Source organism: Silurus aristotelis (genome assembly GCF_946808225.1).
Source record: "Silurus aristotelis genome assembly, chromosome: 1".
In the NCBI taxonomy this organism is placed as follows: domain Eukaryota; kingdom Metazoa; phylum Chordata; class Actinopteri; order Siluriformes; family Siluridae; genus Silurus; species Silurus aristotelis.
The window spans coordinates 39,600,438-39,622,205 of NC_139574.1; the positions used below are offsets into that span (position 1 = coordinate 39,600,438).

General features: G+C 37.8%; 2 protein-coding genes across 7 annotated transcripts in view; one reads left to right on the forward strand and one right to left on the reverse strand.

The window, feature by feature from the left end:
• LOC310725165 (eukaryotic translation initiation factor 4 gamma 3-like) overlaps window positions 1-21,768 on the forward strand; it is a 250,262-nt gene that overhangs the window by 168,855 nt on the left and 59,639 nt on the right. The gene's annotated exons all lie outside the window — the stretch shown is intronic.
• Window positions 1-21,768, reverse strand: part of LOC310724844 (eukaryotic translation initiation factor 4 gamma 3-like) — a 128,643-nt gene that overhangs the window by 98,881 nt on the left and 7,994 nt on the right. The gene's annotated exons all lie outside the window — the stretch shown is intronic.

Below are 21,768 nucleotides of genomic sequence, written 5' to 3' on the forward strand. Positions count from 1 at the left end.
CACAAGTGAACACGACATGCAGTTTTTAAATGAAGGTTTTTATTATTGAGGGGAAACAAAATCCAAAACTACATGGCTTTGTGTGAAAAAGTGATTGCCCCCTAAACCTTATAATTGGTTGGGCCGCCCTTAGCAGCAACAACTGCAATCAGGTGTTTGTGATAACTTGCGATGAGTCTGTTACAGCACTGAGGAGGAATTTTGCTCCACTCATCTATGCAGAATTGTTGTAATTCAGACACATCGGAGGGTTTTTGAGCACGAACCGCCTTTTTAAGGTCATGTCACAGCATCTCAATAGAATTCAGGTCAGGACTTTGACTAGGCCACTCCAAAGTCTTCATTTTGTTCATTTGTGTTTTTCTTTAGCTATTCAGAGGTGGACTTGCTGGTGTGTTTTGGATCGTTGTCCTGCTGCAGAACCCAAGTTCACTTCAGCTTGAGATCACAAACAGATTTTCCTTCAGGATTTTTAAGTAAACAGCAGAATTCATGGTTCCATTTATCACAGCAAGTCTTCCAGGTCCTGAAGCAGCAAAACAGCTCCAGACCATCACACTACCACAACCATATTTCACTGTTGGTATGATGTTCTTTTTCTCCACTGTTCCATGTTTTTGCCATGTGTGAATAATTTCTCTTTCTGTGGTTCACTGGAGTCCCAAAGCTTTAGAAATGGCTTTATAACCTTTTCCAGACTGATAGATCTCAATAACTTACTTTCTCATTTGTTTCTGAACTTTGGATCTCAGCATGATGTCTAGCTTTTGAGGATCTTTTGGTCGACTTCACTTTGTCAGGCAGGTCCTATTTAAGAGATTTTTTGATTGTGAACAGGTGTGGCAGTAATCAGGCCTGTGTGTGGTGAGAGAAATTGAACTCAGGTGTGATAAAGTTTGCACAGTTTTAACAGAGGGGCAAAGACTTTGTCACACAGAGCCATGTAGATTTAGATTTTGTTTCCATTCAATAATAAAAACCTTCATTTAAAATCTGCATGTCGTGTTCACTTGTGTTATCTTTTACTAATATTTAAATTAATTTGACGATCTAAAACATTAAAGTGTGACAAACATGCAAATAAATATACACAGTGGTGTGAAAAAGTGTTTGCCCCCTTCCTGATTTCATACTACTACAAAAGTATTTACTTTCTTTGTCTTCCCCATTTAGTTGAATCTTCTGAGGAGAAGTGGGTTCCACACACCAGCCATCAACCAGAAAAGAGGTACAAGCAGTCTCCAAACTCAGCACCTGTTTCAGCTCTACCAGTAAGAGTGAGAGACAGAAAATCCCAGTCCTCACTGGTTGTATCCCCCAACACACCTGAAGAGAGGTGGAATCAGGATTTTACACCCCAGCCAGTCTGTAGACCATCTGTCATGGCACTTGTTGATGAGAAGATGTTGGAAATGGGCTACAAACTGTACGTTGACGACTTCTACACAAGTCCAGCACTGTTTAGAGATCTCCTAAAAAATAACATCTGAGCATGTGGGAAAATCCAGTCCACAAACCATCACCAACAAGCTTCTGAAAAAAGCTCCTCGAGGCCTCATCACTGGCTGAGAGAAGAGGATGTGCTGTTTGTAGAATGGAAGGATAAAAGGAAGGTCCAGATGTGCTTCATCATTCACAGAGGCACTGAAGGAAGCATTGTGCTACTTTTATTTTCATTACTTTTTTCTTCTACTGTTTTTCTAATATTCAAATACCAGTCTTATGCTTATTGTGTGAATGTTATTATTCCCAGTACATTTGGTTATCAGGCTGCTTTTCCTCAAACAGACGGAGGGAGAAAAGGACTACACACAGTCTCAGAATAATGTTTATAGGAATATCGTTTTTATTGTATTTTCTTCAAAGTTGAAATATAAACTCATTACACATGTGACTTTTAACCCGTCACTATTCTGGATACAAGCTTCAGGACCGAATTCATGTATTTATATATTTTTAAAAAAATATATGTTTTATGACGTACACATTTTTTTCTAATGAACTTCAGCATCTTTGGATGATGTAAAGCCCAAAGTGTGTTCTTTTAAAAGAGATGTAAATTGTGTATGTAGCACACTGTTGTCAGGAACTTTTACCATTGAAAGTCAGGAAGGTCAATTTCAGCTGTGAGGCCCAAAAGTGGGGCTGAAACCGAACAGGGTTCAAGAAACCGGGTTTATTTTCATATAAGTAACAGTATTTAGTTCAGTAAACTTAAGTTGATTTAAAGGAGAATTCAGTGCTGTTTAGTTCAGTAAAGTCTTCATTTATTCCAAAACTATTCGATTCATTAAGTTCAATTATCCTCAAATTAATATTTTTACATTCAATAAAAACAAATCATCCAGTTTTCATTAATGTTTATTTAGTGAATAATGCATTTTAAAAAGAAGTGGTTTCAACCTTATAGTTGAGGGGAAAAAGAAGATAAAAATGCACCAGTCGTTTAAAACAAAACCAATATAAAAACATTTCTTCCAGCTCATAAATCCTATAAAACATGCAGCATTAAACATGAACTTCCAGCAGATAAACATCTCATAATACTGTCTGGAAGTGAGAAATGTACAGGTTGTTTTTACTCCATACACATGAACTTACTTTGATCAGAAACACAATCATACTCCAAATCAATTCATCAATAAAGTCAATAAAAGAATCCCAAACTGCTGTGTGTCTTGTCCTCGCTATTAATGACGTCATTAGAGCTCCACTACTTCTAATTACCTGCTGTGACAGTGAGCTCTAATACACATCACACTGCCACCTACTGGTCATTTATGATTCTGCAACATTCATAGAGTCACTCCGGTCAACTTCCGGTTCTCAACTCGGATTCACTCGCTTTATACACAGTTTACAGCCGTTTTTATCTTATTAATGACTGTAATATTGCTCTTCTCTCAGGAACAACAGAAAAGATGTAAAGACATGATATTTTATCCGCTCTTTACCTCTGTAATGTGCGCATGCGCATAGTCCGGTTAAGAGAGACCGGGTTACGTCACAGACGGAGGGTGGGGGCATCTCCCTGTGACGTCACAGTAAGGTAACGTCTATAATTGGGAACGCGTCTCTGTTTCTCTCATTTCCGAGGTTTTTGCTTGTGAGTAAAGAGGCATAAACATGGAGCTCTTCAGAAGGTTGAGACAGTTTTTTCAAAGCAGAAGAACAAAGAAAACTAAGCAGATTGCTGAAATGAAGGAGAAGCTGGAACACATGGAGAAAGTAGAGAAAGACTTGGATGCATTTTCTCTTCTAATGATAGAGAAGTTAACAAAAGAGAAAGAAGAGAAAGACGTTCTGCTACAGACGGTGCAAAAGCTGGAGGGTACTTTGGCTTCTGAGCGAAAGCAGCAGGAACAGGATATAACTGAGAGAAGCCAGAGCTGGGTGAGAGAACAAAAACAACTGGAGGAACGTGTTGCTCAGCTTGAGTTTATTTTGGATCAGACCACCATGGAGCTCCACTCTTCCCTGGAAATCAATGAGGAACTGGAGAAAACTGTAGAATGTGTGAGAGAGAGCTGGACGAGAAAGAAAAAGATAGTGGAGGAACATGTTGCTCAGCTTGTGGTCACTTTGGAACAGACCACTATGGAGCTCCAGGATACTCAAAATCACTGTGAGAAAGAAAAAAATAGTGCAGAGCAGGAGAGAGATCATTTGATCAGAGACAAAGAGCGACTGGAGGAACGTGTTGCTCAGTTTGAGCCCATGTTTGATTTTAAAGAAAAACAAGAGGATGAAAGAGAGAAAACTAAACTTGACATAGAGGAGAGGAACAATTTACAGCTTCAGACCAACAGGGGGCTCCAGGATACCCAGAATCTCTGTGAGGAAGAAAAGAAGACTTCAGAGAATAAAACAGAACATTATATGAGGGTCCGAGAGCGATGGGAGGAAATTGTTGCTCAGCTGAGACAAGAAAATCTTCAAAAGAAAACAAGAAATAGAAAAAAAAGAAGACGACAAGAGAAACAGAGCGTCTGAACACTTTTACTACAGCGAGACACAATAAACACTATTAAATAAATAAAGATTTTGAATTTCAATCATGTCTAATGTCTCTTCATCACAGAGAGCATTCAATGATGGTATTTTTTTTTCTTGAAATCCACTTTAGTAAAGTCAGTGATGTTTGATGTCCTTAAAGAAAAGGAATTTGACAGAAACTGAAGTTGAGGTATTTTCTTGCAGCTTTAGTGCTTTGTTCATTTTGAGCTCTGAAAGCAATATAGCTGACAGTTAATGTGGGGCAGAACCTGATTCACTTAAACATCTGTACTTTATAATTAATCACATGGATTGGCACAAGAAAGTGGATGATCTTTCAGCAGTTATTCTGACAGGGTTAACACTGGATTCACCTCACAACACCTGAACACTACTGCTGGATGGAGCAGCGGGTGCGTGCACGAGCGGCGGTTGGTGAATGGAGGGTGGAGCCGGGGGGAAACGAGCGGTGAGAAGCAGATCTGTGGCTGATGGGACTAATCAGTGTGTGTTCCTGTCTGATGAACTGTTCTGTATTGGTCCTGTTTACTTCAATAGTAAGGAATGTAGACCTGAGATCCTGATTATTGGTCTTTTATTACCCATAAGGCAGTGGTTTTTACCCTTTTTTGAGGCGTGACTCATTGTTTACATGAAGAAAACACAGTGCATGTAGGGGTACGGTCTCAGGAGCCCTGCAGTAAGTGTGCTGTGTGCATGTGATTGATGAATGTGCAGGTAGAAATTCAACTGAAACTGCATTCAATCTGGTTGATTATCAAGCAAGTTATTTTTTAACTACATTTAAGTTCCCTGTTATAGGATAACTTGCAATTTTGTAAATTCCAACTTTATTTGTATTAATTCCTGTTAATACCTAAATATTCCTGATAATTCATATGGGAAGTTTCCAGTCTTTAAATTTCCTGCAACCACATTCCTAGGAAATACATGAGCTGTTCCTGAGGGATATTTTGCCTGCGTCTCCTTTTATTTATTTTTATTTACATTGTTCTGATATCAGATGCCCCAAGAATTTTACCTGTTGTACAAATTGCAGTTTAGACACAGAAGCTTTGTGTATGTGAGGATCGTCATACACAAAATGTGTGAGAGATCTTTCCACTGATCTCTCACACATTTAGAAAGTGATCTATGCAGAGCTGAACATCTCACCATAAATAGTGAACAACCTCATGCATGTTGGTGAGTTTTATTTAGAATCTACTTCGACTTCACTTCTGTGTTTATTTCAAGCCCATTTTATGTTGTCAGTCTGATTAGAGAGCAAACAGAGTGCAAGTGATTCTTCACTGCAAGGAAGAAAAAAAGTTTGGGTTAGAGCTGTTAGATCTGAATACAAACATGGTGCATCAGCGTACAGCGGTGGTGACGTCTGCGGTGAGTCTCCAAGTGCCGGAGCGGTTGCTTGAGCTGTCTGTTGACCTCGCTGTGCCTGATGTGCTGGGGGTCTCTCCTCGTTGGGCAACCATCCATGTCTGGATTTGTTTTAACACACTAGAAATAGTGAGTTCTGTCCTGTCCCAACCTGTGTTTTTCTGACTTCTGCTTCAAATTCCTACATGTTCTATGAAAACCAATTTACAGTAATTTTCTTTTTCCCCATTTTCTCCCTTTTTCTGTCTTCTATTTGTTTTAGTTTTTCTTTGAGCATACAACATACAATACAATACAATACAATACAATACAATACAATACAATACAATACAATACAATACAATACAATACAATACAATACAATACAATACAATACAATACAATACAATACAGATATGAACCTACCTGTCTTGATGAGTGTATTGGAGAGTTTATTTGTCAATTATCCACTAGGTGGCAGTAATGACACACTGGTAAGCTGTAGAAGAGATTAGAAAAAATAGAATAAAATCTTCAAATTCAGTGTGTTTTGGGAGATTTGGAAATAACTTCTCCATGAGCACTCTAGTTATCTTAGGGGGATCCAAAATCTGGTCCCAGTAACAAATGCAGCCTGTAAACAGATGTTATTGGTCCTTGGATTTCCTATAAGAATGTATGATGTATGGAAGAGATGAGCAGCAGCATAATTCAGAGCAAGAAAATAAAACAAGTCAAAGAGGATAAAATACATACCTACGTGTTTATTACTTTGGATTTTGGTGAGTACACAGTTTGTAATGTGTAAAAATGGTTGTATATGGAATTAGATGTGTACTGATGTCATTGTGTGAGAGAAAATGCAAACTCAGATCTTGAACAATGGGATTCTGTTGAGTTTTGTGGTATTCATTCATTCAGTCATTTTCTCCCGCTTATCCGTAATTTGGGTCGCGAGGGCAGCAGTCTAAGCAGGCCCCCGTCTTCGACTGCTGCCCAATCCTCACAGCACCGTCCCTTACGGTCCTTCCTGCAGGTGGTGAGCCCACGGGAAGGCGGCCCCACGTCACTCCGACGTCACGGACCTTGATATTTCCCTCGTAAGGGACCCCCGGAGCATAGAGGGTTAAGGGCCTTGCTCAAGGGCCCAATAGTGGCAGCCTGGCGATACCGGGGCTTGAACCCCAGACATTCCGATCAGCAACCCAGCGCCTTAACCTGGAGCCACCACTCCCCCAAGAGTTTTGTGGTATTAAAAGGTAAAGATGTGTGTTGGTTGATCAGTAACGTGTATATGAGTCTGAACTGTTCATATTGTGTGATATTGACGATGAGGAACTGTTTAATTAGCGTCATGTGACTGAGTGTCGTATGTCGAAATCGTGAAAACCAGTGAACCGACTCTTCTGGACTTTATTATTTAACTCTTTTGAACTGAGTTACTTGAACTGATTCAAAGGAGTCAAAATTACTGAACCAAATCTTTCTGAATGGCGTTATTGAAATAAATAAATAGAATTTTATTTTAGTTTTACTTTTTAACCTTTATTTTAATATCATTTACTTTTGTCACATTCCCAACATTTTATCATGTGGATTTTATTTCTTAGTTAAATTTGAATGAAGTCCAACAGTTTAATAATAAAACCAAAACACACACAATATTTAAACATGTACTTTTGATTAAATATTACAATAAACATAGATTTTATTTTTCTTGTACTTTATTATATGTATAACATGTGCTCATATGCTGAATCTAAACCTGCCAAGAGATTAGAAGATTTTCTGCTCTCCACTGCTGCCATTTCCTGTTCTTAATGAATTATTGAAGAAGTTGTGTATAAAGTGATTAATCTGTCGTTTGACCTTTAGTTTATCCTTTTATTTCTTTTTCATCAAATGATCTCTCTCATCCTTTGCAGTCTTCTTCTCTTCCTCACAGTGAATCAGGGAATTCTGGAGATCCCTGGTGGTTTGGAGCTGTGAGGTGATCATCTCCTCCATGCCTAGTTTGGCCTTCATTATTTTCTTTCTCAAATTTATTTTGCTTTAATTACAAAGTTTCCTCCAGCTGAGCAACACGTTCCTCCAGTCGTTCTCTGTCTCTCATTAAATAATTTTTCTCTTCCTCACAATGATTCAGGGAATCCTGCAGCTCTCTGATGGTTTGAAAGTGTTCGTTGGTCATCTCCTCCATATCTAGTTTGATCATCTCTTTTTCCTTTTCAAATTTATTTTGTTCAAAATTTAAAGTGGTCACCAGCAGAGCAAGACGTTGTTCTCTGGCCAAGCTTTTTCTCTCACGTTCTACAATTTTCTCTTGTTCCTCATGGAGGTTCAGTGAAGACAGAAGCTTAGTGATGTTCTGGAGGTATGTGGGGTTTTGCTTAAGGATTTTCAGGAAAGACTGGAGCTCCATGGAGGTCTGTTCCAAAGTGACCTTGAGCTGAGCAACACGTTCCTTCAGTTGTTTTTGTTCTCTCGCCCAGCTCTGGCTTCTCTCAGTTATATCCTGTTCCCGCTGCTTTCGCTCAATAGCCAAAATAGTCTTCAGCTTTTGCACCGTCTGTAGCAGAAAGACTTTCTCTTTTTTCTCTTTTGTTATCTTCTCTATCATCGGATCCAAATCTTTTACTACTTTCTCCATGTGTTCCAGCTTCTTCTTCATTTCAGCAATCTGCTCAGATTTCTTCTTTCTTCTAGTTTGAAAAATTTCTCTAAACCTTCTGAAGAGCCCCATGTTTATGCCTCTTTACTCACACGCACAAACCTTAGGAAATGAGAGAAAAACGCGTTCATACATACAAGTGGCCCTACTGTGACGTCACACAGAGATGCTCCGCCCTCCGGTCTCTCTTTCTCTCAGTTCCGGCAAGATGGCAGGCTGAACACATGTGCTCTTACTAAGCGGCTTAGTTATCTCCCGTTTTCTAATATGAAAGTAATTTAATTCTCAATTACACCTACCCAGAGGGATATTTAAGTTTTGTGTTAGTGTTACGGGCCTCCAAAATCCGAACAACTGAATAACTTGTACATTAAAAAAGCTAAAGGTGCATACATTCGCTCAAAAGCCAAGTGGATAGAAGAGGGAGAGAAGAGCAAGTCCTATTTTTGTAGGTTAGAAAAAAAGACGGCAATCAAAAAACAGTATTGTTTCCCTAATGGTAAATGATGTTGAAAATACTGATCCTAAAATAATAAGCAAAGAAATACATAATTTCTACAGTGACTTGTATTTGTCTAATTCTTTTCCAAAGGAGTGTGATGACTTTTTTAAAAAAATTAGACATTTTATTCCTAAGATTGACAATGAATTAAGAGATCTTTGTGATGCACAATTATGTATGGAAGAACTCGATTTAGCTGTACAGAAACTCAAATCAAACAAATCGCCTGGTCCTGACGGCCTTACAGGAAATGTTTATACATTTTTTTTGAATGATTTGAAAATGTTACTGTTTAATGCCCTTATTGAATCTATTAAAGATGGTTCATTGGGCCCCACAATGAGTCAAGGCTTGATTACATTAATCCCCAAACCAGATAAAGATCATAGATTTTTAGATAATTTCCGCACAATCACTTTACTTAACAGTGACTATAAAATTTTCACACACGTCTTTGTCAATCGATTGAAAAAAGGACTTAATGGAGTAGTTAATGAGGTTCAATCAGGATTTCTTAAAGAAAGATCCATTCACAATAATGTAAGGCTAGTAATGGATATGGTAGAATACAATCACTTGATAGAGGATGATGGATATATTCTTTTCTTAGACTTTAAGAAAGCCTTTGACACAGGTTTTTATTTAAAGCTTTAGAAAGCTTTGGTTTTGGTGAGCACTTTGTCAATATTATAAAAATGATCTATAAAGGTATGAACAGTTCTATTTCTCTTCCCTATGGTACATCACAAAGATTTCCTGTTAGTCGTGGAATAAGGCAGGGATGCCCTCTGTCCCCTCTTTTATTCATTTTGGCTGCGGATATGTTGTCTACTTTAGTTATTCATGATCAAACGGTACAAAAATTCAAAGTATTTGGTAAAAGTTTAGCAATTAGTCAATTGGCAGACGATACTACACTGTTCTTAAAAGACAAAGACCAAATTCCTCTGGCTATTTCATTAGTTAATGTTTTTTCTAAGTCATCAGGACTCCAGTTGAATCTAAGAATCTAGGCATTATAGTTACCAAAGACCAGAAATTAAGTACGAAAGAATATTTTGATAATAACTTGCAAAAAGCAAACCGAATATTAAATTGCTGGTTACAAAGAGACATTTCCATTTTTGGCCGAATCTTGCTAACGAAGGTTGAATATTTATCAAGACTGATTTATCCCGCTCTTTCTTTGGCTCCTCCCTCAAATTTCATTAAAATATGCTCCCAAAAAATTTCTAATTTTATTTGGAAGCACAAAGCCCATTATATAAAAAAAGCAGACACTACAAAATCCTATGAACAAGGTGGTTTGAATGTAATTAAATTTGAAAACATGAATATTTTGTTAAAACTTAAATGGTTAAAAATGTTTCTATGTAAAGAAGAGAGTTTTTGGTTTACAGTTTCATCAGCTTTGTTTCAAGAACTTGGTGGAATTACATTTTTTCTCAAATGTGATTTTGATTTATCTAAACTCCCAGTGAAACTAAGCCCTCTTAGTACTCTTATTTTGGAAATTGGCACATACACACAATTTTACACCTCATAATGCTTCAGTTTGGAACAACAAATATATATTGCAGAGGAACAGATCTTTATGGCATAAGAATTGGTTAAACAGACGTATATGGTCAGTAAGAGATCTAATGGATGAACAGGGTCACATTTTAGACTATAATGCTTTTACTTTGAAACATGGCTTTGCCTGTCACCCGGAAGAGTTTTTCACTGTTGTTAATGCAATACCTTCTGGCATAAAGATGCTGATGAGATGTTCCTCCTGTTCCTCCTAAAGCTAAAGAAATACACTTCAGAATTTTAAATGAGATTTATCCTTTCTACAAATTCCCAAATCAGAAATTTAATAAAGAAATTGTCCCCTGTTCTTTTTGTGAAAGCCATTCTGAAGACACGGATCAGATCTTTCTCTTCTGCAATTTCTCCAAACTCTTCTGGATGTCAATTCAGGACTGGTTGATAAAAAAAGAGGTGGTTGTTGATAGTTTTGTTTTTTCTTTACATCATATTTGGAGAACCTAAAGACTTTTGTGTTTATTCTTTTTTGCTTAATAACATTGTAATATTAGCAAAATATTTCATTCATAAATGTAGATTCTTTAATTCCCCCCCCCTCACACTACTTATTATATTAAAAAATGACTTCAAATGTTTTTTCAAGGCCCTCAATAAGATGAAAGCGCAGAGTGCTGTGAAGCTGCTTTATTTATTGACATCATTTAATTTATTGTAATACTGCCCCTAATATTTATCTTTATTTAATTTTATTTATTTATTTATTTTTTCTTTTCTTTTACTCACTATTTAAGTTCATGTAAATTATAATTTCAGATTTCTATCTATTTATTTTCTTTTTTTTTTCTAAACAATTTATTAGTTATACTGTGTTGAGCCTGTAATATTTATCTACATTGTAAGTGTATATTTGCTTTTGTTGTTTATATACTTTTGTATTCAATAAAAAAAATACAACGTTTTGTTTATATAGTGAGCATACACAAATGAAAGAAGACCCTTTACAGATTTAAATGATGTATTACTTTGACATTTTTGATAAAATAGGACCGAGCAGTTTAAGCTCTTTTTGCTGGCATCTGAAAAAAAGCACGATTGGGCGCCGGCGGCAATTCAGACTCCAGAGGGTTAAGGAACATCAAACATCACTGAATTTACTAAAGTGGATTTCAGGAAAGAAAATGAAGTCATTGAATGCTCTCTGTGATGAAGAGACATTAGACATGATTGGAATTCAAAATCTTTATTTAAATAAAACTTTAAATTGGAATTTAATATAAATTAAAGATGGTGAAACAACATGCACACTAAAGAACATGAAATGTTCGTATTTCACCATCTTCCTCTTTTCCTGAATCATTTTCCATTTCTTCAAGTTGCTTCAACAGATCCTCGAAGCTGTCGACATCAAAGGCTGGTACAGAATCCAGGATCTCTGTGCTGTAGTGGGGGTCTTCAGTATGATTCTGGGCTCCAGACTGGTTAAAAAATCCATATTCCTCATTTAACATGGAAAAAATGTCGTTGTTCAGCAAAGTGATTTCCTCCTCGTCCTCGAGCTGAACCTCACTGCTTGTACACTCAGACCCATAGCAGATGCTGTAAACAGAAGTGCACAATTTTAGCTGCATATTAAAGTTAATGAGTGGCGATTATGGCGATTATTTAAGATGCAGAGTAAAACTTCATTTGCATGTCATTCTTCTGAAACTGTTCCAATACAGTTTACTAACTCACTTGGTCTGGCAGAAAGTCGACTCAGAAACAGAAGGGAAAAGAGGAGGATCAAAGCAGAAGTCTTTAGGAGACAGCAGTTCTTGGTGGCTAAGGCCGGGGAACTGATCACTAACTTCAGGCACGAGGTCATGGACTGGTACTTCTTCTGGCATGTTCATGACTATGTGGTGGTTTGGTTGATGATCAGGTCTCCTCTGTGAGTCACTACTCTGCAAACTGCCTTTTCTCCTTCCCTTCTTTGGAAGCGGTTTATAAACCCAATCTACATGATAGAAAAGAAGAATTTAAAGAGTAAGAGGCGACATAAAAACAATAAAAGTGTCAGAATTGATGCGTTTGTTTTGTTATTTTGCCATTTGTCTATAAAGAAAGTTCACCTACCAGGAAACAACTGTTCGTGTTCCTGTTTAAGCCTCCATGATTCAGTGTAGTAGGGTTTCTTCTGTTCTTCACTCAGTTTGTTCCACTGGATCCCAAGCTGCATGCTGATCTCTGCAGAGCTGCTATTTGGATTGGCCTTGGAAAAGATGGGCCTCTGTTTCCTCGCCCAAACCATGTAGGCATTCATTGGCCTTCTGATGTTGCCTTTTTTATCTCTGCACTTGGCAATGTTAAATTTATCTACAAAATAAAAGCTGTTACCCGTCTTATTATCTGTCATTATTTCTCCTTCTTTCTTCTGAAAGTCGCTCTTTCTGGCTGAAAAATCTTTTTTGTCGTCTTGGAGAGCAGATTGTTCAAAACATTGACGCTTATCACTTAAAACAATTAAAAACATTTCAGCTGTTTGTTTGCGCTTCATTGCTGTGGTCAGTAAATGTTTGTGTTGAACTGCAGCACAACAAAGTTGTCATGACAATAAAAGCGAGTCCAGGGCGCTATCAGAGATACCGACATCACAAAAGAGGCGGGGCTTTAAAGGTTCAAATGCAGACGCGGAAGCTGAAAACGGGTGGTGTTAGGACAAGCGAAGTGGTGTGTGATTGTAAACCCTACACGAGTTTCTATAGCGCTCCTTTGTTTAGACACAGTAGGGTATTAAAATTTTTATAATTATATTATTCAATAGAAAACACGTGTTTGCAGTTTGTAATGTGATTTTGATAAAAATGTGGGGTTTATTTTGAGGTGTAATTAGTTTGTACTGCATGTGGTGACCTCTTGTTGTTATACTTAATTTTACCATTAGGGGGAGTAGAAGTGCATTGAAAATAGAGAATGAGAGAACACGTGATTAGCGCGTGTCAGATGTGTGTTATGAGCTATTAGAAAATAAATCATTCATTCATGCTACCTGGCCTCGCTTCCTTCTGTTTCCTGACAACACTGCACTTTTAACAAAGACTTTATTTAATTTCCCTTATTATTTATTATACTTACCTTCTCTGAACACAAACAGATGTTTTACTTAAACACATGGTAGTATTTATAGTCTCTGTTTATCTTTTAATTATAATCATCTACTTATTAAGACGTTTCTAAGCAAGAAATTATCATAAGAATAAAATAATCTGGTAAATTAATCACAAGGTAAATTATATTTTTTATTGAATACAATCAGGTCCAAAAATGTATTTAAAAAAGAAAAAACATTAATGAAAAATGTGATTGATTTTGATCTGCCGCCAGTCTTTTTACAAGCACTTAGTGTTTTCTCAACTGGTCCACGACTACACCATAATATGTATGGGATTTTTATATTGGTATTAAAATAAGAAACTAAACTCCTATAAAATCATCTCAGCAGTATTAAAATCAAGATTTGGTGATTTCTGTAAAAAGTTTGTTGTGGAATAGACGTCTCTGTTCACCTGTGTACAGCAGCACATGGGGAGGACAACAAATAATGACAAGAAACAAAAAAGTGACAAACTTCATTTAGATTTGACTTTTTTTCTCCATCACCCTTATAGCTGACATGCCATCATTATACACACACAATGAATGTAACACTGATTTGTGAATGTAACACTGCAAAAACATCTTCCTCCTTTCTGCTAAATCTTGATATTTAAATCCTTGTTTAGTCAATTATTCCCTGGTTCTCCTACAGCTGATGTTCTACTGTATACACAACACATCATCTACAGGAATCTTTGATATTCCCAGTACTGAGGTGAGATACTGAACAGAAACGAGTGAGATGAGACTTTAAACTGTTGCTCAGAGACGAGACCATAACATCTTCTCTTCATCTTCTTCCTCTTGATCTCCTCATCTTTTTCCTTCTTCTCCTGATCCCCTGGTGTTGGACAGAAATCCCTCTGTAACCTATAACATAAAGCTGTTCAAACACTATGTGCTCTGTATTTATCTCTATGTGAGGCTCATGACTGGTAGGAGACGAGCTGCTTGGAGGAGACCGAGTCCTCACAGGGGACGAGCTGCTTGGAGGAGACGAGTCCTCACAGGGGACGAGCTGCTTGGCGGAGACCGAGTCCTCACAGGGGACGAGCTGCTTGGAGAAGACCAAGTCCTCACAGGGGACGAGCTGCTTGAAGGAGACTGATGCTGTATCCTGTCTCCGTCTTCCTGTGTCTGAAGAGACAAACACACAGTGAGATGCGTCTCGTGAAAGGAATCTATAATCAATATTACCTTCACCACCAGCTTGTGTGTTTAAACCTGAATAAATCCTCTATTAAACAATTAAAAACATTTTAACAAGTTATCACAATTTATATTTGAGTAAATATTTGAACACTTTTTCTTTTCCTAACACTGTTTATCAGTTCATTTCTGCTGAACTGAACCCATTTTTCTTTCCTCTCAGTTTAACAGCAGTTACTGAAGCACACAGAGGAACAACTCAGTCATACACTACACAGATTTTTAGTGAACTATAAGTAAAATTATGTACTAATGTAACTTATGATATCTTATTAAATATAGTTTTATTCATCTTTTAGTCAAAAAGTAGACGTTTCTAATAAAATAAACACAAAAGCAGCGCTAGCAAACCCGGCTAGCATGAGGCTAATGATGATGTCTCCTACACCATTAGCCGAAAGGTCCATTTCTGCTCACTGCAACATTTATGGAAATATTATCACTCTTTATTATCATTCTTTATTTATTTATTTTAGACAAATGTGTCCACTTTTTCCTGCAAGTCTGTGATCTTTATGCTAATGATCAGGAGTAAACACAAAATGAGGAACATAGCTTTTCCCCTCTTCACTCAGGTACCGATGGTCCTCATCACCTTTCCGCCTGTTTGGGGATTTTATGGGTGATTTGTTTCTCAATAATAATAATAATAATAATAATAATAATAATAATAATAATAATAATAATAATTATAATAATTATAATAAATGATCAACTCTGTGTTTTAAAGAAAATAAAATCCATAAAGCTCAGAAACTCACCGTTCCAGGGGTCGTACAGTTCGCTTCATCCCGGCAGAGGGTCTTCATCCTCCACCTGGAACACGGCGTCTCTCGGAGCTACAGGAGGAAAATCCAAGTGATGCTAAGGAAAGAAAAGTCCAACCAAATAATATCAAATATATAATATAAAATATTTCATATAATAAAAATCAAAAGTAATATTTCAGAGTTGAATCCCAGTGGAAACGCGACTGATCCGAAGCTGCTGCTTGTCAGCTGATACACACTGTGTGGTCAAAAGTATTTGGACACTTGTCTTTTCCAGCCAGATGTGGTTCATAAATTCACATAATTCACATGCACTTTAATGCACCATACAGCCAATTAACATGCAAACTGTTAAAACACTTCATAGAAACAGAATGTAGAATCACTGAAAGCATTTTAAATGAGATTTAAATACCCGCTACAGAGGGAAGCAGGAGCTTTTCTGTAGCTATTATTGCTTTTATGTTCATGGCACAGGACCAAATATCAGTTTATTTTATCTTTCTATAATGAGCTGGAATAAAACATAAATGCTGCGGTGCCAATGAAAGATTAAGGAGAAAAAGAGTCTCCAGGGACCATGATGATTTCTTGGCCTGGATAATGACTGGTTAATAAGCTGATTTAGATTCCTACAGCTGTGCTCCTGGATCTATGTGCTGAATTGGGTCCAGTACTACAGAGGGAAACACACCAGAACCATGCCATCCCCATCCAAATACAGGTCCTCACCACTCTGGGGTTAATGACAACAGGTTGTTTCTAGTGGGAAATGGCAGACAGGGAAATACTTTATATAAATATTATATATAATCAACTTTTTCACAAAGACCTTCTTTAGATATAATATAATTCTATTAAATCTCATGCTAGAGGTCTGGTATCTGCCCCTGAGTGCCATAATGCCTGTCATTTTGGATGTTATTATTAAGGTGGGTAGTCGATACATCAGGTTTCCCTTCACTGTGGCACACTGACCTTCTTCAGCACATGATTCCTTTATCCTGACACATAGCAGTGTAGGAAACAGACTACAGGCAGCTGCAGGACGTGATGACTGGCTTCTTGGTGACTTTAACAACATGTAGAAATTGTAAACATTGTCCCGATGTAGTTTATAATATGACAGGTGACAGAGGCTTCACCCCTCAGATGCTCCTTACCTCCTTAAATGCAGATGTGGAGCTCTGGATGTCTCAGCTGGCAGATTTCTATACCACCCGGAAAAAGTGTGTAAGATTATCAGGGTGTGTGGTGTTTTGCACAATGTGGCACTGAGGACCAGTTTCCCTCTCCCTCCTGACCTCCCTCCCCCTCAGCATTATGACCCCGAGCCACAGCCCCCTGCCCCACAAGAGGAATATAAACTTAGTGGAAGAATCCATGAGGAGGTCATACGGCGTTTGTAAGAAAGACAAAAATCATGGTTGTTAATAGTGTTTATTGTGACTCTTTGTAGTAAAAGATTAAAATCAAAATTAAAAAAAAGATTAAAAAAAGATTTGACAAAACAGAAATAAAAAATTATCGAAAGACGAGACAATCTACAAGATACAATAGCTTTACACTCAGCTTTATACTATTGACTATAAGTGTAAAACTATCATAAATAGCAATAAGAGAAACAGAAAGAGGAAAAAGGCATGTTCAGACGCTCTGTTTCTCTTGTCGGCTTCTTCTTTTTCTATTTCTCCTTTTCTTTTGAAGGTTTTCTTGTCTCAGCTGAGCAACAATTTCCTCCCATCGCTCTCGGACCTTCATATAATGTTCTGTTTTATTCTCTGAAGTCTTCTTTTCTTCCTCACAGAGATTCTGGGTATCCTGGAGCCCCCTGTTGGTCTGAAGCTGTAAGTTGTTCCTCTCCTCTATGTCAAGTTTAGTTTTCTCTCTTTCGTCCTCTTGTTTTTCCTCAAAATCCAACGTGGGCTCAAACTGAGAAACACGTTCCTCCAGTCGCTCTTTGTCTCTGATTAAATGATCTCTCTCCTGCTCTGCACTATTTTTCACTTTCTCACAGTGATTCTGAGTATCCTGGAGCTCCATGGTGGTCTGTTCCAAAGTGACCTCAAGCTGAGCAACATGTTCCTCTAAATTCTTTTGTTCTCTCGTCCAGCTCTCTCTCTCACAGTCTACAGTTTTCTCCAGTTCCTCATGGATTTTCAGGGAAGACTGGAGCTTCGTGGTGGTCTGTTCCAACGTGACCTCAAGCTGAGCAACATGTTCCTTCAGTTGTTCTTGCTCTATCATCCAGGTCTCTCTCTCACATTCTACAGTTTTCTCCAGTTCCTTATGGATTTTCAGGGAAGACTGGAGCTTCATGGTGGTCTGTTCCAACGTGACCTCAAGCTGAGCAACATGTTCCTCCAGTTGTTTTTGTTCTCTCCTCCAGCTCTCTCTCTCACATTCTACAGTTTGCTCCAGTTCCTCATGGATTTTCAGGGAAGACTGGAGCTCCATGGTGGTCTGTTCTAAAGTGACCTCGAGCTGAGCAACATGTTCCTCCACTTTCTCTTGTTCTCTGTTCCAGGTCTCTTTCTCACAGTCTACAGTTTTCTCCAGTTCCTTATTGATTTCCAGGGAAGACTGGAGCTCCATGGTGGTCTGTTCCAAAATAAACTCAAGCTGAGCAACACGTTCCTCCAGTTGTTGTTGTTCTCTCGTCCAGCTCTGGCTTCTCTCAGTTATGTCCTGTTCCTGCTGCTTTCGCTCAGAAGCCAAAGTAGCCTCCAACTTTTGCACCGTCTGTAGCAGAACGGCTTTCTCTTCTTTCTCTTCTGTTATCTTCTCTATCATTAGAAGAGAAAATGCATCCAAGTCTTCTACTACTTTCTCCATGAGTTCCAGCTTCTCCTTCATTTCAGCAATCTGCTTAGATTTCTTTGTTCTTCTGCTTTGAAAAAACTTTCTCAACCTTCTGAAGAGCTCCATGTTTATGCCTCTTTACTCACACGCAAAAACCTTGGAAATGAGAGAAACAAAGACGCGTTCCCAATTATAGACGTTGCCTTACTGTGACGTCACAGACGGAGGGCGGGGCATCTCCCTGTGACGTCACAGTAAGGTCGTAACCCGGTCTCTCTTAACCTGACACTATGCGCATGCGCACATTACAGAGGTAAGGAGCAGATAAAATATCATGTCTTCACAGCTTTTCTGTTGTTTCTGAGAGAAGAGCGATATTACAGTCATAAATAAGATAAAAACGGCTGTAAACTGTGTATAAAGCGAGTGAATCCGAGTTGAGAACCGGAAGTTGACCGGAGTGACTCTATGAATGTTGCAGAATCATAAATGACCAGTAGGTGGCAGTGTGATGTGTATTAGAGCTCACTGTCACAGCAGGTAATTAGAAGTAGTGGAGCTCTAATGACGTCATTAATAGCGAGGACAAGACACACAGCAGTTTGGGATTCTTTTATTGACTTTATTGATTAATTGATTTGGAGTATGATTGTGTTTCTGATCAAAGTAAGTTCATGTGTATGGAGTAAAAACAACCTGTACATTTCTCACTTCCAGACAGTATTATGAGATGTTCATCTGCTGGAAGTTCATGTTTAATGCTGCATGTTTTATAGGATTTATGAGCTGGAAGAAATGTTTCTATATTGGTTTTGTTTTAAACGACTGGTGAATTTTTATCTTCTTTTTCCCCTCAACTATAAGGTTGAAACCACTTGTTTTTAAAATGCATTATTCACTAAATAAACATCAATGAAAACTGGATGATTTGTTTTTATTGAATGTAAAAATATTAATTTGAGGATAATTGAACTTAATGTATCGAATAGTTTTGGATTAAATGAAGACTTTACTGAACTAAACAGCACTGAATTCTCCTTTAAATCAACTTAAGTTTACTGAACTAAATACTGTTACTTATATGAAAATAAACCTGGTTTCTTGAACCCTGTTCGGTTTCAGCCCCACTTTTGGGCCTCACAGCTGAAAATGACCTTCCTGACTTTCAATGGTAAAAGTTCCTGACAACAGTGTGCTACATACACAATTTACATCTCTTTTAAAACAACACACTTTGGGCTTTACATCATCCAAAAATGCTGAAGTTATTTTTTAAAATATATAAATACATGAATTTGGTCCTGAAACAATCCAGAATAGTGACGGGTTAAAAGTCACATGTTTAATGAGTTTATATTTTAACTTTGAAGAAAATACAATAAAAACGAGATTCCTATAAACATTATTCTGAGACTGTGTGTAGTCCATTTCTCCCTCCATCTGTTTGAGGAAAAGCAGCCTGATAACCAAATGTACTGGGAATAATAACATTCACACAATAAGCATAAGACTGGTATTTGAACATTAGAAAAACAGTAGAAGAAGAAAGTAATGAAAATAAAAGTAGCACAATGCTTCCTTCAGTGCCTCTGTGAATGATGGAGCACATCTGGACCTTCCTTTTATCCTTCTATTCTACAAACAGCACATCCTCTTCTCTCAGCCAGTGATGAGGCCTCGAGGAGCTTTTTTCAGAAGCTTGTTGGTGATGGTTTGAGGGTGTGTGGACTGAATTTTCCCACATGCCCAGATGTTATTTTTTAGGAGATCTCTAAACAGTGCTGGACTTGTGTAGAAGTCGTCAACGAACAGTTTGTAGCCCGTTCCCAACATCTTCTCATCAACAAGTGGCATGACAGATGGTCTACAGACTGGCTGGGGTGTAAAATCCTAATTCCACCTCTCTTTAGGTGTGTTGGGGGATACAACCAGTGAGGACTGGGATTTTCTGTCTCTCACTCTTACTGGTAGAGCTGAAACAGGTGCTGAGTTTGGAGACTGCTTGAACCTCTTTTCTGGTTGATGGCTGGTGTGTGGAACCCACTTCTCCTCAGAAGATTCTACTAAATGACTGTTGAAAGACAAAGAAAGAAAAAAATAGCATTGTATATCAAGTACATACTTTTGTAGTAGTATGAAATCAGGAAGGGGGCAAACACTTTTTCACACCACTGTGTATATTTATTTGCATGTTTGTCACACTTTAATGTTTCAGATCATCAAACTAATTTAAATATTAGTAAAAGATACACAAGTGAACACGACATGCAGATTTTAAATGAAGGTTTTTATTATTGAGGGGAAACAAAATCCAAAATTACATGGCCCTGTGTGAAAAAGTGTTTGCCCCCCTGTTAAAACTGTGGTTTATCACACCTGAGTTCAATTTCTCTCACCACACACAGGCCTGATTACTGCCACACCTGTTCACAATCAAGAAATCTCTTAAATAGGACCTGCCTGACAAAGTGAAGTCGACCAAAAGATCCTCAAAAGCTACACATCATGCTGAGATCCAAAGAAATTCAGAAACAAATGAGAAAGAAAATAATGGCGATCTATCAGTCTGGAAAAGGTTATGAAGCCATTTCTAAAGCTTTGGGACTCCAGTGAACCACAGTGAGAGAAATTATTCACACATGGCAAAAACATGGAACAGTGGAGAACCTTTCCAGGAGTGGCCGGCGGACCAAAATTACCCCAAGAGCACAGTGATGACTCATCCAAGAGGTCACAAAAGACCCCACAACAACATCCAAAGAACTGCAGCCTCACTTGCCTCAGTTAAGGTCAGTGTTCATGACTCCACCATGAGAAAGAGACCATTTAAAAACTGCATGTTCACTTGTGTTATTGTTACTTATATTTAAATGAGGTTGATGATCTGAAACATTAACGTGTGACAAACATAAAAAAATAAGAAATCAGGAAATTGCAGTTGCTCAGCTGGAGGTCACTTTGGAACAAAACCAGCATGGAGCTCCAGGATTCTCTAAATCAGTGTGAGAAAGAGAAGAAATGTGCAGCGCATCAGATAAATTAATGATCTTTTTCAGGAGAATACATTTGTCACTTTTTTCTACCTGTCAGAAAAATTCAACCTTCCTAAAACTCATTTTTTTCCGATATCACCAAATTCGTGATTTTGTAAGGAACACATTCTCTTATTTCCTGCACCCACCTCCTAAACAAGAGATTGATCGAGTTTTAGAAACAAAACTTTGTAAGGGTACTGTCTCTAATATTTATAAAACTATTTTTTCATTCGTTGTTCAATCGGGATCTTCATCGCTTTCTAAAATAAAGAGTAACTGGGAATCGGACCTTAATTATAATTTCACGGATGAGGAATGGTCCAAGGCCCTTGGTCGTGTACATCCTCCTCTATATGCGCCCGTCATTCGTTAATACAGTTTAAATCATTGCATAGAGTGTATTGGACAAAGACCAAACTATCTAAAATTAACCCTGGTTTGGATCCAACTTGTGATCGTGTCCGCGGCTCCGGCTACTCTTTATCATACTTTTTGTCTTTGCCCAGCCTTGACCTCTTTCTGGACATCGATTTTTAAATCAATCTCTGAATACTTCATTTTAGATATTAAACCATGTCCCCTAATAGCATTATTTGGACTCAAGCCCACAAATCCCTCCTTGTCATCCTTACAATCAAACATGCTCGCCTTTTGTTTAATAGTAGCAAAGAGACTTATATTACTGAATTGGAAGAATCCTCACCCACCCAGTTCTTCTCATTAGATACATGACCTGTC